The 13,500-nt window shown below is 41.1% G+C and overlaps 1 protein-coding gene across 3 annotated transcripts in view; it reads right to left on the bottom strand.

The window, feature by feature from the left end:
- NME7 (NME/NM23 family member 7) overlaps positions 1-13,500 on the bottom strand; it is a 172,685-nt gene that overhangs the window by 6,395 nt on the left and 152,790 nt on the right. For 2 of the 3 annotated variants that reach the window (XR_004648150.1, XR_004648151.1), the window contains one exon: positions 4,068-4,234. The exons of the other annotated variant lie outside the window; for it this stretch is intronic. The gene's annotated coding sequence lies outside the window, so the exon portion shown is untranslated. The remainder of the gene's footprint in view (positions 1-4,067; positions 4,235-13,500) is intronic. 3 annotated transcript variants of the gene reach the window in all.

Genomic DNA, 13,500 nt, shown 5'->3' with positions numbered 1-13,500 from the left:
TCAGCTTGACTGATGGAGAGGCCTATCTGCCATCAACTTCAAATTTCAGGGTGATTTGTTTGTACAGTGGTGACTTTGTAAAAGCTTCCATTGCACTCAGTAGAGCTGCTACTTCCTTATTGCTTACATGGTATATTATCAGCTGTCTATCTGAACACTCTGTTCATGGTGCCAGATTGACTCAAGTGTAATTTTCTACATTAAAATGATTTCTCTCTCTGCTCTTGGCGAGATAGGCTCCTAGATTCCAGAGTGAGAAGCACATTAAAAACACCTAAGAAATACAGAGAGAGACACTTAAAGGCAAACTCATAATAGTTGAATTTGAGAGCCAGCAATCTTATGCTTATACGTAACATCAATAAGGTGTTGTATACCCCTGATTAGAATAGAGGTTTAAGCCTTAGAATGTCGGGGTTCTTTTCCCACCTCTGCCCAATCCTCTCAACTTGCGAAGATGTAAATGTGGAACACAACGTGTGTCAGAGAACCAAAATGAGGGGGACAAAAAGCAGGAACGTTAAAATGCATGAAATCTATTCCTTCGGTGTAAATAACTCTGTTTAACTTTGGTCACATGATTATGCATTTCTCATTTAACTAATTTTCAACAATAAAAGGAAGGAGACACCAAATGTGGGTGGAATATAGGTAACTTGGGGATTTTGAGAGGTATAGCTCTGCCACTGACTTGCTGTGACACCTTGGGCAAAGTCACTTAATCCCTTTGGTCCTGTTTCCCAATTCATTAAATGTGAATAATACTTCATTAATGATTGTAAAATGCTTTGATAGGTCTAGATGAATGTCACACTTAAAATCTACACGACTAGTACTAATAAAGAGTGTTAACTACAGCTGCCCTGTTTATTGCAGCCTGGATCTCCATCTGTACGGCCTCTCTGGAAGGGTATTCTCTCAGACTAATGGCTCACCCCTGGTTTGGAGAATCTCTCTTTTAAAATGGCTTTTATTTCATTGTCTAAAACCCATACAGAACGTACTGACAAACTTCAAAGCCAGAACAAGCACAATAAGTACTGTATAACCTACAAATTATGTGCCATTATGTTCTTTCCAAATACAATTATGTGGATTAGCTGCCATAGACTCACAGTAAAATCTGTTAACAATTTACATGTATATAGTACGGAGGAAGGATTTGCCTTTCTAAAGACCTACTCTCAGAAGCTGTGCGTTGCTGGGCAAGATGCTACAATGATAAATGTGGCTCTGGGTAATCAGTAGCAAACAGTGCCCATCTATTTCCCCAATTACCATAATCTATTTCAGGGGTCGGCAACCTTTCAGATGTGGTGGCTGAGTCTTCATTTATTCACTCTGATTTAAGGTTTCGCGTGCCAGTCATACATTTTAACATTTTTAGAAGGTCTCTTTCTATAAGTCTATAATATATAATTAAACTATTGTTGTCTATAAAGTAAATAAGGTTTTTAAAATGTTTAAGAAGCTTCATTTAAAATTAAATTAAAATGCAGAGCCCCCCGGACCCGTGGCCAGCACCCGGGCAGTGTGAGTGCCACTGAAAATCAGCTCACGTGCCGCCTTTGGCACGCGTGCCATAGGTTGCCTACCCCGATCCATTTAAGGAATTAGCACTTGTGAAAGATGGTGCGTTGCTAGCTGGAGAGTGAGGCCAAGGTTGTCAAAAGTAACTAGTGATTTTGGGTGCCTCTTTTCTAGGCCTTTTGGGGTGGCCCAATTTTCAGAAAGCGCTGACCCATGCCACTGGAGAAACAGGCCTCTTTACAATGCCTCTTATTGGGCATCCAAAGATGGAGGCAGACAGATCACTAGTCACTTTGGAAAATCTCAGCCTGCAGTCACTCTTTACTCAGAATCCTGATACAGCACAAACTGCAGGAGAGAAAGCTTTCCCTGCACAACACAAATGTGCCTCAACCTTGACCCGGAAAGGGCAATACAGTTTCTATGGTCTATTCAAAACTTTCACCCCTTTGCTATCAACAAGGGGGCCACTCTGTGCCAAAGACAGTGATGATTTTTTTCTGTGGACATTTGTCCTCCAGGGACAACAGTGAGACCAACCAACCAAACTCATTTTGCATAGGCCATCCAATAGCCTTTAATATGTGGTAACTTTCAGTTACACTCACTCCTCCCTTGGGATGGGCTTGAAGGAGAAGATGAAAGGCTCTGTATCCCATTACTAATCCCAGCAGCCACTCAACCTCCAAGGAAAACTGAGTTATAACATGCAGATAAACCCACTTTGCTTCCTGCTCCTATATAACATGGAAAAAGAACTACGACCCTCTGACTCCAACAAGACCAATGACCTCACAAGGGAAAGCTCTAAATCTGTGGCATTCCACAGTGGACACAAACTCACTGCAATCCTAGGACTAGCGAAGATGATAATTCCATCTCTCAAGCTTTCGAAGTGCACAATAAAATAGCCGTTTCCAAACTTTCTACTCCCGAGCAGTTTCAGGAGTTTACACAGTCGTGCAGGCAATAATAAAATCCAACAACATCCTGATTGTATCACTCATGCAAACACTTCTCTTTTCAACAGTGTGCATCCTAAAAACAAGGAGGGGGTCAGACAGAAAATTAAAAAGGAAAGCAAACAAACCAACCAACCAAGCATCCCAAGGAAAGAGAAAGGTCTCTTAAGTGCAGGACACAGCAGAGGAGTGAAAAAGTAGAGAAATTCACAAGTGAGGTTATTCCCAAGAAATGGAAACTCCCCTTAAAATATAAAGGGGAGCTTAATGCTAATGCAAGGTGCCAGCTAGCTAGACAGCCTTAGAGCCCAGTGTTCTCTGTTTAACCATGGAATAGGTACAGAATGGGCAGTAGTAGTACACTTTGGCACAGAGGCGGATTATGACTTCTTTGTGCCCCAGGGCCCCAATAACATTTGGGCCCCCCATGTCCTGGGGGCCATGAGGCACCGGAACCAGGGAGGCCATGGCCCCCCTACTTTTTAACATGGGCATAGTAGCCTTAGGCAGGTGTGGAGCGGTGGTGGTGGCAGGGACTGTGCTTCACAGCGGAGGGAGCTGGTAAGGTGATTAACTCCCCCGCCGTGAAGCATAGCCCCTGCCCAGGGCAGGTGGAGGGTTCAGGGCTCCACACAGCGGCCCAGGCTACCTGGATGGCTCTTACCACGGCCGGCTTCTTGCCTGGCCAGAGGGCAGGGTCACAGTTCCAGCGCCAGAGGGTCCCCACTTCTACACAGCTTCCAGAGCTCCTGTGGGGGGCCCCAAATTGGCCAGTACCCCTCAGGCCCATGTGTTAATCTGCCACTGGCTTGGCAGAATGCCTCGACCCTGCCCTGAGTTGAAAGAGTACTTTGTTATTCATGGTCCATTCATCCTTGGCCTCTCAATCTGAAACTGCTAAACCCAGGGTACCTGTTAGGGTCAGTTTTGGTAGTGGTGGTTTTAGCAATGTAGACTCTTTCCCAATGGAAACTAGTCTAAGACCCCTAACTCATTTCACCAGCATCACCAAAAGGGTGATAGTCATGTTCAGTCATTTCTAACCTGTGCTGAATTAGAATTATCAGCCAAGAGATGGAAAGCTCCATAGTCTATTAGTAATTCAGAGCCAGCCAGTCCTCCTCCAACTGGCTGAGAGAGATGCATGCAATTCATCAGTGCTCTCTCTCTCAAGCCATTTTGACACTACTCGCGCTGAACCAGTGACAGGGCTCCAGGAACATGGTCCAGGTGATATTGTGAGATCCATGTGACTTCTACTGACCCATGGCACTGACGTTTTATAACTCTTTAGGAATATCTCAATTTGAAATCACTAATGGGAACTCAAATACCATTTTGGCCATTCAAGCTGCTCTCTACATCAGTATAAACCTCGCTGAGACCTGACTGCACTTTTTGATGGCTAAGTCTGAGTTTTGTTTTAGATGTTGTTGATTCAGTGTAGTATTAATACAGCAGCATGGATTAAAAAACTCAAAAAAAAATCTTGCATTTTTACAACACCTTCCATCCCAAAGGGTTTTATAAACAAAGTGATGTACAAACGAGGGAGTCATTTTATCCACCACTCACATGCAGTCACCTCTGGGGTGAGACCCAGCAGCAATACCACTCAACCAACAAGGAAGTGAGGAATAGCTTTTCCAGATGAAACCGCAGAGAGAATTTAGTTCCCTGTTGGACTTTGGTCAGGACATCAAGGTTACACCCCTTTCCTTCTTACCAAAGTTCCAAGGAATCTGTAAGGAACAAAACTGATCAGGAAGGGCCAATTTGAACTATTCACACATACTGGCAGGTTCTAAATCAACTTTAACCACTGACATAAAAGACCTGGGCTTCATGGCAGAGAGCTCAATGAACAGCTATTTTCAGTGCATGATCATGATGAAAACAAACAAATAAGAGGGTACTCTGCTTTAAGCAATAGAGAATAACACTAAAAATATTGTAATGTTATAACATATGTTGGTGGCACACTCTCATCCCAAATGTGTGTTCAGCCATGATTAGCCCATCTCAAAAAGTTATAGCTAAAGTAAAAAAGAAGGACAATGGTAGTTTTTCAATGTCTTACTAATTTTAACAGTAGGACGGATTAAAAAGATTAGGTCGACATCTTAGATGGGAAACACATAAGAACGGACACAATGGCTATACATGAAAATAATGAAGGCTACAGTAAAGATAAATTGGAGCTGCTAATTTACTCTCTTTAATAGTACAATAAGGGGATATAGTCAATGAAATTAAAAAGTAAATTTAAAATGGATATAACAGTACATAGCTAGCTAGTGGAATTCACTGACACAAGATATTGAATTCAAGAGGAGTTCAGACATTTACAAATGTAAATTTTTTTTTCCATAACTGCAATAAAAAACCAAACAATGTAAAACTTTAGAGCCTACAAGTCCACTCAGTCCTACTTCTTGTTCAGCCAATCGCTAAGCAAACACATTTGTTTACATTTACGGGAGATAGTGTTGCCCGCTTCTTATTTAGAATGTCACCTGAAAGTGAGAATGGGTGTTTGCATGGCACTTTTGTAGCCAGCATTGGCAGGTATTTATGTGCCAGATATGCTAAACATTCGTATGCCCATTCATGCTTGTAGGCTCTAAAGTTTTACATTGTTTTGTTTTTGAGTGAAGTTATGAAAAAAATTCTACATTTATAAGTTGCACTTTTACATTACATACAGTACTTGTATGAGTTGAATTGAAAAATACTATTTCCTTTTGTTTGCCTTTTTACAGTGCAAATATTTGTAATAAAAATAATATAAAGTGAGTACTGTACACTGCATTCTGTGTTGCAATTGAAATCAATATATTTGAAAATGTAGAAAAACATCCAAAAATATTTATAATAAATGTAAATTGGTATTCTATTATTGTTTAACAGTGCGATTAAAGTTGCAATTAATCACATTTGTTTTTAATCGTTTGACAGCCCTAGAAGAAACTACTCCCGTGAGCATGTTATTTCATAATTGTCCAGCCTGGATTTTACTTCTCTCTCTGAAGCACCTGGTATTGGCCACTGTTAGAGATAGGACATTGGACTAGACAGGCCTTTGATCTGGCAACTCCTAAATTCACAACTAATTTTAAAGACCAAAACACCCAGTTCCCAATATCACGCTGGGATACTGATTCAGTACCACCTCAAACCACCACTTCTTACAACATCTAGGCATATTTTAAGAGGACTCATCCAAATACTGACTCAGTATGTCCCTGTTTAGTTTGAGCAAGCACTAAAGGAATCATAGCACAAGGCTGCAGGCAAAAATAGTTTTAAAGACCTTATTTGAATAGCTGTAAAATGGCTAGGAATAGAAAGCAGAGGGCCTGATTTTCAGAGGGGTGGGGCACTCGCATTGACTCCAAATGTAGTTCTGGGTGTTCAGCACTTCCAAAAATCAAGTCGCAGAACTCCCTGCAGGTGAGACACACGTGAGAAAGAAGGACCCAAAGCCTGGGAGGTTTCCACATTGTAACCGTCTGGGCTGCCAACAGCTCACAGGTGTATGCACAGGAGCAAATGAGAGCGTCACTGGAAAACGGAGAATGGGAGAGTCTGCTCAGAGTGAAGTCACCACACCAGTTATTTAGGGATTTGCATACTGTTCGCTGTAGCAGGTAAACAGCTATATTAAAGTAACTGAGAAGGAAGAAGTTAGTAAAAGGCAATAAGATGAGATCACTCCTATTAGAAGTTAAAATGATACATCAAGAGGCAAATAAATTCACTGGGAGCTGTACAGCTAACAAGCTATCCCTAAACACCATGGTATAGGTGCAAAGTAACACCTATCCAAAAGGCCCTGCTAGGGGACCATATATGCTACAGTTCGTGGCGCAAGAAGGATTATTTCACACACAAGAAAATGGTCGGTAACATTTTATTCATCGGAAGTAACCTCCTCTTTCAAGTGGGTTATTCAGAGATTTTGAGTGTCTGTGCTATTCAACTCACTGCAGCCCAAGAGATCTCTCACTATAGGATTATTTTACACAGCTGTGGCACTCAAAGTGCTTTACAATCCAATGAAGCCTCAGGACTTCCACACCCCTGTGGAATGGGTCAGTTCTATCACCGCTATTTACATTAGTACATGGGGAAACTGAGGCACAGCAAGACGGTGAGACTTGCCCAAAGTCCCACAAGTCAATGGCAGTCTCCTGCACTAACCACTCAACAAGCTCTGCTTAAAATCAAAGAGGAGGTTTTCCTTATATATATATATATATATAGGGAAATAACTTCTTGTTTTATATTTAATTTATAAACGTGCATCTACTCCACACTCACTCAGTATATATAAATGAATACTTAGCCAGAGTTAGGAAGTGAATTCCTGTCCCCACTGATGTCAATAGTAAAATTCCTAATGATTTCAGTGAGGTCAGGATTTCATTCAAGTTTCCTATGTATTACCTAGGTTGTAAGCTCTTTAAGTCAAACACCCTCATTGTGTTCTGTGTTTGTGCAGCACCTAGCACAGCGGGATCCTGGTCCTGCCTGGGGCGTATATTTGGGAAATATTACGCATGACAGGGGAAGTGATTTCTAAAGTTTGTGAAAGAACCTTAACTCAGGATTTCCTGCATTTGTAGTGATCGTGCTAGCTAAGAATGGATGTCAGCAGCCTTCGCTGCATGTTACCACAGTGTTTTGTGATTTTATTTATTATATATATATATATATATATATATATATATATATATACACACACACACACACACACACACACACACACACAAACTTATTGACCCAATTCAATCACACCAGCGTACATTAGGAGTAGCTCCAATGAAGTCAACAGAGTTAAACTGATAAGAGAAGAGTGAGGCCCTACACAGTACAGGTATACTTAATAATTTGCCTAGGGGAGATCTGGGAAGGATGCTATTTAGACAAGTGAATAGTAATATTTCAGTGTGTTCCTAAAGGTGTATTAGTGGACAGAAAACAGCCTTACAGTCACACAGCTCTATACACCACAGGGTATGTCTACACTGGAGCTGGGAGGTGTAATTTTCAGCTTCAGTAGACATACCCATGCTAGTTCTGATTTGAGTTAGTGAGCTAAAAATAGAAGTGCAGTTGTGGCAGCATGAGCAGCAGGAGGGACCAGCTGTCCCGTGAGAATGTGCCCACTGTTTCAGATGGAATCTGAGACAGAAGCCAGGCCAAGAAAGCAGGCCACACAGGCTATTGTGAGGTCAAAATATACAAAAAAATAAAAAATTCTCTAGCTCAGCATAGCCTCTCTCTCTCTATGTGTATATACACACATCACATAAATCAATGGCTCTCAACCTTTCCAGACTACTGTACCCCTTTCAGGAGTCTGATTTGTCTTGTGTACCCCAAGTTTCACCTCACTTAAACTACTTGCTTACAAAATCAGACATAAAAATACAAAGTGTCACAGCACACTATTACTGAGAAATTGCTTACTTTCTCATTTTTACTATATAGTCATAAAATAAATCAATTTGACTATAAATATTATACTTACATTTCAGTGTATAGTATATAGAGCTGTATAAACAAGTCATTGTCTGTATGAAATTTTAGTTTGTACTGACTTTGCTAGTGCTTTTTATGTAGCCTGTTGTAAAACTAGTCAACTATCTAGGTGAGCTGATGTACCCCCTGGAAGACTTCTACGTACCCCTGGTTGAGAACCAGTGACAGAAATGACCTCTGGGATAAGGTGAAACGAACAGAGCTTGTTGTCTGATCTGCTCCCAGCTTGTTAACCTCTCTTCTCTAGTGCTTAGAAATACCCAATCTTGGCAGAATAGGTAGGGTGACGAGACAGCAAGTGTGAAAAATCAGGATGGGGTGTGGGGTAATAGGCTTCTATATAAGAAAAAGCCTCAAATATCAGGACTGTTCCTATAAAAATTGGGACATCTGGTCACCCTAAGAATAGGTGGCATTTGGGCCTCATCTTACCTGGCAGAGAAAGCAGGTTAACTGATCTGTTTCTAAAGACTGTTTAAACACAGTTTCAGCACGGTTTGTTTGGCCAATCTAGAGCAGGCATAACCTTTTTACTCACCATGTTCGAAGGGAGGCAACAAGTGAACCAACAATACCTGAGGCTTTACGGAGAAAAGATAAAGCATCAACAGAACTAAAAGTAATATATCTACATTAGGCCTACTATTTTCTTTTAATTTCTTTTCCATGCACAAAGTCCTCTTCATTCTTTGTGCTGAGTCACGGCTGGGTACCAGATATGTACACAGCATCAGGAAATATTCTGAGACAAAATTCCAGTGCTAGCGAACATGTGCATAACTACCACCGAATTAGATACAAAAGATTGATCTGCATTCCAGATTCTTTCTATTCTGCTCCCACACCTCCTGGATAGCAGGTATCCAAAAGTCAAGGTGGTAGAAGACTTAAATCACAGTCTTTATCATCTCACAAATATCTCTGAAAATTAATTTATATCAAGAGCGACAGTCAGATGCAAATTTCAGTCTTTCAAAATGCCTATTGTTTTCATGAAAAATTCAAAACATTTTTCTCTTTTCATTTGAGATTATTAAAACCATCCTACTACGGATTAGGCAGCTCAGTACAGGCGCCTAGTAAAAGACTTCATTGCAAAATTGCCATATGACTGGGAAACAATGGCTTCTTTATTAACAATGTAAAGACTCTTGAAAAGAAATGCTGTACGAATGAAACACCCTTACTGAAAGGGTCATTGCCACATTCTGCGCTTCTGCTGTGTAATGTTTTACAAATTGCATCACCTTGTGACTAGTAAGAGTTAGTTCTCAGAGGCTAGAGGCTGCTTGCGTGCCAGAGAAGTTAATATGTAACAAACAATGCAGGAGACCTTTGTTCAGAATGTGAAACACTGAAATTTCACACTAAGAAAACGTACTCTTTTTAGCATCTCTATGCTTTCTAGAGTTATTCATTCACATACTTTATTAGCGTGTTTGTCATGCAAAGTTTGATGCACCAAAAAGATTACTTTTAACATTTGCATCTTTTAACAAAGAATTCTTATTATTGCTTGGTGTACTGTTGCCAAATAGTATGAAATAATAAGTAATGTTTTACACTCATATAAGGTCTTTCATCCCACACTGTTACACAAACCATACACAGCGATCAACTCATCCATCACTAAAATCAAACTCCTCTGGGGTGGAATGTGACAGCCATTTGACAGCACACCAGAATCCCTATGCAATGGTTTAAGATAGGAAGAGCAGTGTCGCATTGAAATTTCAAGTTGGCATTCACCAAGACACTGCATCAAACACACTTCCCCTTGTGAAAATTGCCATTAGATATTTAATGACACTACATGGGCAGTGTTCTGTTTTTCTACACTCAAAGAGCAACCACACACCATTACTCTGAATGACTTATTTTAGATCAAGAGAAACAACAGAACAAGAAAGAACAAAAGTAAAGTTTCTATAAGAAAGCACAATGTGTGCTGCCTCCTCTGGACCCTGTGTGACAACTTGGTATCACAGATTGACAGCAGCCCGTATGGACAGCAGACTCCTACGAAATTACAAGTGCAATACATCAAAAACGCAGTCAAACAATTATATGCACCACTGGCACAATCTCCAGCTGCACAGCAGCTCCAAAAACTATTGTGACACTAAGCACCCCTGTAGTCACACCCTACACACTATCGTAATTACTTTTGTACAAAATATGCCTTGTGAGGTACCATTTGAATACTAGTAACTCACTGATCATTAATACTCTTGCGTGACGTATGTACATGATGGGTACTAAGAGTTATGAATATATGCTGGAATTATAACTAAAATGTGTTCAAGCCAAGCATGTCAGTGGGAGTTGGTACACAAGTCTGCCCAGGTCTTGAATACAAATGACGCAGGGTTGACCAGAGACAATAGGATTGCAATTTACATATGTGGTAAACAGAACCAAAGCTCACAAGGTGGTTGGGGGTCAACATGTCTGCACCAGCTTGGCCATCAGGCAAAGACAATGAAGGTGCATTGGAATGCCAGATAAACAAAGCGATTAAGCTGGGGGGGGGAGGGGAGGGAGAGAAGAGAAGCATGTCTACAGCCAGTAGGAGAGAGAAGCTTGGTCTGGGTTTTACTTTTCAAAAGAATCCCTTTCAAAGGTTTACTGATCGATAAGGGGGGGGGGGGGGGGGGGGAGGAGGGCTGAACCTCAAGCGATAAGCATCTGAATCCACTGATTGTGTACAATATTATTGTGTTATAAAAGTGTATCGAGTGAGGTCTTTTCTGAAAGCTAATGACACATTGGTGATTAACATCATTGCAAAATGCATGTATAACACTATATAAAGAATTATGATTACTCATGGATATGAGGCTACACAGTCTGTCCGGACAGGAGGGGATGTCACAGCTATCTCTGATGTAAATAAAGCCTGGTGGAATCAGAAACAATGGAATCCCCCTTTACTTGGGAATCACACAGGGGGATGGTCAGCGCACAGGAAGGGAAGAATAGCATGACATCATCATCCTGCCTCATGAAACAAAGTCATTGAGCTTTGGGACATACAGGCAAGGACAGGAGCCATCATTAGACAGACACAAGGGAACAGAGCTCTTGCAAGCTGAAAAAGATGGGGGCTTCAACCAAGGGGGGGGTTGAAGTTTCTGGAACTAAATATAGGTGAGAAACCTGCGGAGGCAAAGATCATTCCCGTAAGATGACAAGGGAAGCCAGCACCTTGTAGTTTAGTGGCAGGTCCTGACTGAGGGAAAGTCAGCCATGGCTGGGATGAAGAACAAGTGGTGAGAGGAACCACCTTGAACAAAGCCTGTATCTTGCTAGATTAAGTTTTAGACTTTTAGATGAGTGTTTTCACTTTTATTTGCTTGTAACTCTTTTCTAACTTTATTCCTTTCACTTAGCATCACTTAACCTATGTTCTATTGTTAATAAATGTTTTATTTTGCTATAAACCAACTCAGTGCAGCATTTAAAGGAAAGGATGTATTCACCGCAGTTAAGTTAATAAGCTGTGATGTGTTTTTGTCTCTTTAGAGAAACAAATGATACGACTATTCCCTCAGGGCACATAATTCTGGGGTAATTTGGGACTGGGAGTCTGTTCGGATCACCCTGCAAGTAGTGACCAAGGCTAGTGGAAGCCAGATCGGGGCTGGAGACAGGCTGCTGGGGTCAGAGCTGATGACTCAGAGCTGTCTAGCACACAAACACTTGGGGCACGACCTGCATATGTTGGTGGGCTGATTGTGAGCGACTCATGTTGGGAGCTACAACAACAAAGCATTGGGAGGCAACCAAGGTTACAGAGCAAGTGATGACCCAACCCCTCACTGGTCTGGATTGCAACCCTGACTGTGACAACTCTGCTGCAATATTAGTTTAACTATGACTCCAAGGGATCAATGCTTCCTTTGAATCTCCAACAACATGACCTGTAGGACCTACTTGATGAGAGTCATCTATGGAATGTCCACAAAGTACCTGTCCAGCCTGACAATGCTCAGCTTATTACATGATCACAGTAAAAGCTGGTACCTTCCATTTCTATAAAGTTGGATCACAATTAGCTGAATTTCTGCTGTCTGAACCTTGATAACAATTGTATCTGTGTATCCCACTGTCCATCAAGCAATTGTAAGCAATTTGTACAACTAAATGGTGTTACTTATTGTTTCTAAGCCATTTAACCAAGTCATTTAGTTTCATTGCTATGATGCTGGGCAAGAGAAAAAAGTTATTTGTCAGTAGCAAAGCTTCATGTAGATTGTCAATACCCAGCCCCACAATTGGGGATCTCAGGGCATACTTGAAAAAAAAAAAATAAAAAAAAAAAAATAGAAAACACTGTACTAAATGGTTCTTTCAGTGGACAAATGAAGAACACCACTGTATGAAATCAAGGCATCCCACTTCAAGAGGTCATTTACATGCCTGAAAGAAACCTTAAGTATGGGATGAGGATAGGGAGGAACAGAGGCGCAGACAGGGATTGAGGAGGCTCTGTTCAAATGCAGGCTGAAAACCTGCCTGAGACAATGAAAAATCCCATGTCTTCCTACCCGAGCCCACCTACCAAAAAGAAACACAATTAACTCTCTGATGAGTCAACTACGGCTGGGGTGAGGTGGAGAGAGGGTGAATGGGAGGCTGTGGAGGAAGCCAACACAATCCCCATTTTAGGCAGCTCCGAGGCTGGAAAAATGTACACTTGGAAAAATGTAAACTCGACATGGAGAGCAATGGTAACTGTGATACTATTCAGCTAATGCTCCTACAAACACTAACAAAGACGCTGCCAGGCTGCTTCAGATTATGTTGCCAAACCTGCAGCTACAGGAGAACCAAAATTATGGACAGTGGGGGCACCCATGCTAATGTGTTATTTACTGATCATACTCCAATGTTTTTGAAAATATTACTCAATGTGTGTAGAAGGGCTCAAACCCGAACTGGGAGTCTGAATGCTCTCAAAATGCAGGCATGTGCTTTGCACTTCAATCCATATCAGGATCCAAACTTCCTATCTGAAGCCAAACTTTCACCAAGATCCTAACTTCCCCCTGAACTTTTTGAAAGGTTGATCTCGGTCTGCATCTAGATCCTAGCGCTTCTTCTCACTCCCACCTCAAACTAAAATACTTAATTCGTGAACTTTGTGTAACTCAAAGTTATGTGATATGTTTGTCGATGGCTCTCTCCTTCTCATGAGTGGGCAGAGTTAAGGGTTGTTGGATATTCTGAATGCTTGATTGTTGGCATGTCTAGATTTCTTTAAGACTGCATGAACCGTAAAAGTTACATTCTTATCTACATCACCTTAACTGAGTATTAACATACATTTAAACACTTAGGTTTTATTAGTCGTACAGTCTTGGTATGTATTTTTTTGTAACTGTTTTACAGTTTAGCAACCTTAATTTTAAGTAAGCTAAATTTTTTGTCTGGGAATGTCCTCTAAGCTGTATATCAC

This window comes from Trachemys scripta, chromosome 1 (genome assembly GCF_013100865.1).
Source record: "Trachemys scripta elegans isolate TJP31775 chromosome 1, CAS_Tse_1.0, whole genome shotgun sequence".
In the NCBI taxonomy this organism is placed as follows: domain Eukaryota; kingdom Metazoa; phylum Chordata; order Testudines; family Emydidae; genus Trachemys; species Trachemys scripta.
The sequence above is the reverse complement of the archived record's forward strand: the minus strand, read 5'-3'. Positions and strand labels throughout refer to the sequence as shown.